The sequence below is a fragment of the Urocitellus parryii genome, chromosome 14 (assembly GCF_045843805.1).
Source record: "Urocitellus parryii isolate mUroPar1 chromosome 14, mUroPar1.hap1, whole genome shotgun sequence".
NCBI classification, from domain to species: domain Eukaryota; kingdom Metazoa; phylum Chordata; class Mammalia; order Rodentia; family Sciuridae; genus Urocitellus; species Urocitellus parryii.
The window spans coordinates 52,561,251-52,566,269 of record NC_135544.1 but is presented as its reverse complement, the minus strand read 5'-3'; positions in this window follow the sequence as shown (position 1 = coordinate 52,566,269).

Here is a 5,019-nt window from a genome sequence, read left to right as displayed (position 1 = left end):
TTCACTGACCAGAAATCCTAGGGATGTGGGGGCATGCGTGGGGCAAGAGAGCAGTTCCCTCCTTGCTGAATAACGGAAGAAGAAGCCACAGCCAGCTACCCACCCACCAGGTGTCCTCCAGGTGGGAGAGGGCCACTTAGGGGCCCCTATGCTGTTGATCTGGAGTCTGTTCCTGAGCCCCTCCTAACTCTGGCTGGCCAGGCTGGGTGGGGACCAGTGAAGAAGGAGGCTAGTGGCAGGGCGCGGCTGTAGGCCCGGCCTCTGCTCTCCGGGTACTGGGTACTGGTTGCAATTGGGCCTGAAGGAGCTGGGTGCTGAGCAGACACGGGCCCTTCCAGGGTCCTGGGGTCACCATCCCAGCTCTAGAGGTTCCTAGGCCTGGCAGGACGAGCTTCCTTTCTCGGGCAAGAGCACCTGGTGGTTCCCTCCCAGGAGACTGGTTGCCAGGTTGTGAGAGTCAGGGGATGGGAGCAGTCTAGAAGGCAGGCTGTGCAGCTGTGGGAATGGGGGACATGGGGAGGCTCCAGGGACTGGGATGGTAGGTCCTGTGAGTGTTGTTACTTGTACACGTGCACAGCTCAGGGATGGTGGCAGCATGTGGTGTGGGGGGCTGAAGGTAGAGAACGGTTGCCAAGGGGAGGATCAGTGGGTGGGTTCAAGTGGGTGTCCTCAGCGCCATGTGTCGCTGTGTGGGGGCCTTGCTGGGAGAGTGGGGGCGTGATCTGGCAAGCAGGGCTGTGGAGTCTCCCTGCGTGCACCTGTGTGCACGTGTTCTGTCTGTAACCGTGTTGTCAGAGCCGGGCTGTGCTACCCAGGTGCACCTGTAAGTCTTGTCTCAGTGCTGCCAGCCTCTCTGTGGCCTGGTCAACACCTGGGCCAGGGTGTCCTCTGGTGGTCGGATATCTGCAGGACTATTCTTTCGGAGCTCACGAGAGAACAGGGATGTTCCCAGAATTTCAAAAGCTGAATTTACTGTGAAAGCTCCCACCCTCTCCCACAGCTCTTCCCATCTCGTTTGCACATGGGGACCAGATATAAGCAGGGGCTGGAGCAGGTTGGGACCAAGCAAGCTCAGGGGGCTGGGGAACTGGAAAATGGGGACCTTGTCAAAGGGAGATGTAGAGAGATGATCTTCAGACCCAGGGAAGAGAGAGACCCAAGAAAAAATGGACAATTAGATATACATTTATGGGGGTCAGAGGAGAAGGCAGCCAGAGGCTTAATCCTGTGGTCATCAAGAATAGTAGGGCAGAGCCTGGACAGGTGTTCTCTGGGCTCACACTGCCCCTGCCTGATCCTGTTCGGGGTGAGAGTGTCTAGGGACCCTAATCTTAGCGGGCAGAACAAGGATTTTAAAAATTGCCTGGGGTGAGAAAGAAAATGAGAGAAGAAGTTCCCAGGTTTGCCATCCTTAGAAAGATCGGGGGTTCAGGCCTGGTTTCAGTAGGGGACAACCTGGTGAGCCATTGGCCTAGAGCAGGCCAAGCCCTCCCTTGTCCTGTGTCCTGCCCCACTCTCCAGCACATAGACACACACACCGCCACTGGAGTGTGCCTGCTCCCGGCCCTTGCCCTTCTCCTCCCCACCCAGGGATGCTGTTTTGGGAACTGGTGACCTAGCTGGATCCTGCCTTTATTTCTGGCATTTAGTTGTTGCCACAGCAACTGCGGAGGTGGGGCCCAAAGGGGGAGAGGGAGAGGGTGAAAGGGAAAGAGAGAAGGAGGGAGAAAGATGAAGAAAGAAAGTCAAAAGGGAAGGAGAGGCAGGAAGACTGAAGAAAGGGAGGGGGCAAGGCAGTCACATGGAATGACACAGACACAGGGCAGGGCAGGGCCAGCCGACCCCAGCCCACTGGGACAACTCACCTCATTTCCTAACTCCCTTACTATCTAGAGGCCTCCAGCCTGGCTGACCCTGCCTGGTTGCACAGAGCTGCACCCCCCCCGCCCCCGCCGACTCCCCACTCCTGTTCTACAAGTGAGATTGGCAGACCAAGTTCCAAGTTCAGATTAAAGTGTCTTTGGGGGAAGTTCATTGCAAAAGCATTCATTGGCTTTGGCCCCAGCTGGCCTGGGTAGGAATTCCACCTTGACTCCCCTGGGGTGGCATTTGGCCAGTCACCCTGTCAGCCTCATCTCAAGTAAGAGTTCATTGGGGACATGTGAAAGTCCCTAGCACGGGCGCTGGCACAGGCAGGTAGTGGCTGGCAGAGGATGACAGCAAAGGTTGGATTAGAGACCCTGAGGCCTAAGGCTCCCGTTCTGCCTGGTGTTGGGGTGTAGGGGCTTGCAGGGGATGCCTTCCTTTCTCCAAGTCTAGGGCGCCACAGTCTGGATTCACCCTTGCCTGGAACAAAAGGCTTGGAGATGGGTGGGCACAAATTTAGAGGTTCCCCCCTCCAGGGCGAGTCTTATCACCTACTTCCCAGGGAGCTGCCTGGCTCTGGTTGGAGATGAGAGGGTGGGTGGTGTGAGGTGGGGCTGGGCTGGTGGCTCAGATAAGACCCGGACACACAGCTGGGGGAGGGTGGGGCTGAGATGGGAGGGTGAGAAGCCTGCTGGCAGCCTCCCAGAGCCAGGAAGGCTGAGGAGTCCCTTTGGCCACCTGGGCTTGCTGGCTGCCAGGCTTTCCCCTTCCCTCCCTCCCTCCCTCCCTCCCTCCCTTCCTCCCTCCCTTCCTGCTGCAGCCTGCCCTTTTGGTCCCTGTCTGTGGAGGTCTCTGGGACCTCTGGAATGCAGGGACCTAGGCAAGCAGTGTGCACGGATGGGAGAGGGCGCCGGGCCTGGAGGAGGCACCCGCAGGAATAAGCTTTGGGGAAGGGGCTGCACCTGGGTGGAGTGGGCAGGTGCTGCCTGGTGATTTGAGAGGAGCCAGGAAGTGCTCACGTGCACTCTCATGCTTTTTCTCTCTCTTTCTTGCTACCAAGCCCAAACATTTTCCCTGCTTGCCTTCTGGCAACCTAAAATTTCAGCAGTTATAACTTTTTTCCTTAAGGCTCAGCCCAAATTTAAAAGCAAATGCTGGGCTGGGGCTGGGGCTCAGTGGTAGAGCGCTTGCCTGGCACTTGTGAGGTGCTTGGTTCTATATATATATATATATATATATATATATATATATATATATATATATATATATTTTTTTTTTTTTTTTTTAAAGGGAGAGAAAAAAAAGAAAATGCTCCCAGAGGGCTATGATTGTATTTCTGTCTTTGGGACCTCCAGGGAAGTAACTGATCAGCTCACTCTCTGACCCAGGGCAGGCACTGGAACTAGATGTGGAACCCTAAAAGAGCCAGGGGCAGGAGCCCCAGATGCTTTGTGCAAGACCTGCAGGGGGGCCTGCTGTGGATAAAGAGGGGCTGAGGGGTAAGGAACCGAGGGGCTGGTGACTAATGTCACAGTTTTGCATGGGGTGGTATAGTTTTGGAGCTGGGGCCTTCTGAGAAACTGAGGCAGCATAAAGACCCCCTCTTCAAACTCCGATTCTTGTGACCAAGTCAGAAAGATTTTAGACACATCGCTCAGAGTAACAGGAATGACTTTTGAAGGGATAGGAAAGGGGAAAGGGGACACTTTCAAGGAAGAGAGTGGGTCCTCTCAGAAGAGAGAGACAGCGTGCCTCTCCTGCTCTCCTGTTTTATTGGGGATCCCAGAGAAGTTTCCAGACAGAGTCCTACCCAAGTCCACCTCTTTTTTTTTAAATTAGTTTAGCTTTATCTTCTTTATTTTTTCTTAAACTGGAAATTGAACCCAGGGATGCTAAGCAACTGAGCAATATCCTCTTTTTAGTATTTTGTTTAGAGATAGAGTCTTACTGAGTTGCTTAGAGCCTTGCTAAATTGCTGAGTCTGGCTTTGAACTTGAGATCCTCCTGCCTCAGCCTCCTAAGCCGCTGGGATTACAGGTGTGCTCCACCATGCCTGGCTTTTTTTTTTTCCTTTTCTTTCTCTCTTTTTAAATACTTTTAGTTGTAGATGGACATAATACCCACAATACCTTCATTTTATTTATTTTTATGTGGTGCTGAGGCTCTAACACGGTGCCTCACCCATGGGAGGCAAGGGCTCCACCACTGAGCTACAAACCCAGCCCCCAGGGCCATGGCCTGACTTTTGACTGACAGCAGGGTGACATCAGACTTTCAAGTCCCCACTGTCATGGCAACACTAGGTCACTTTAGCCCACGCTGACCAGTTCTAATTGGATTCTTAACCAGACATTTTTTAAAATATTCATTTTAGTTGTAGATGAATATAATACCTTTATTTATTTACTTATTTATATGTGGTGCTGAGGATCAAACCCAGTGCCTCACACAGGCTAGGCAAGCGCTCCACCACTGAGCTACAGCCCCAGCCCCTTAACCATACATTCTTGCAGATTTTATGGTTAGGAAGAATTAATCCTTATCTCCCAGAGTTTCAGATCACAAAAGTCTCCTCCTTCAGTGGAACTTGGGTTCCTCTTATCAGCATTATTTTGGGCCTGCATTTCTCCTGCAGTGAACAGGTAGTTTGCTGAGGAATGTGATATATCCTGTCCACTAAGATCAGGCAGGGCTGCAGGTGAATTGCTCCTTAGAAAGAAATCATGTGGGGGTCAGCACTGTGAGCCCATTTTATAGAATTATTCTCTTAACCTTGTGTTCCCACCATTCACATCTGTGTACCCTAACAGTGTTATGGTTAATGGGCTTAAATTTTACATAGTAATGTGTCCTTAACCTACTACTTGTTTAACTCAAATTTCCTCATCCACAAACCTGAAACAACATAATAATCACTTTGATATCAGAATTAAGTGGAACAAAGAGTGTAAAGTACCAACCATAAAGATAATATTCCATAAATACCAACTGTATTATTATAATTATCATTATTATCACTGGTTTGGTGGTACTGGGGATCAAACCCAGGGCCTCACACATGCTAGGCAGGTGCTTTACCACTGAGCTATATCCCCAGCCCTTTTATATTCTGAAACAAGGTCTTTCTAAGTTATTCTGGCTGGCCTTCAACTT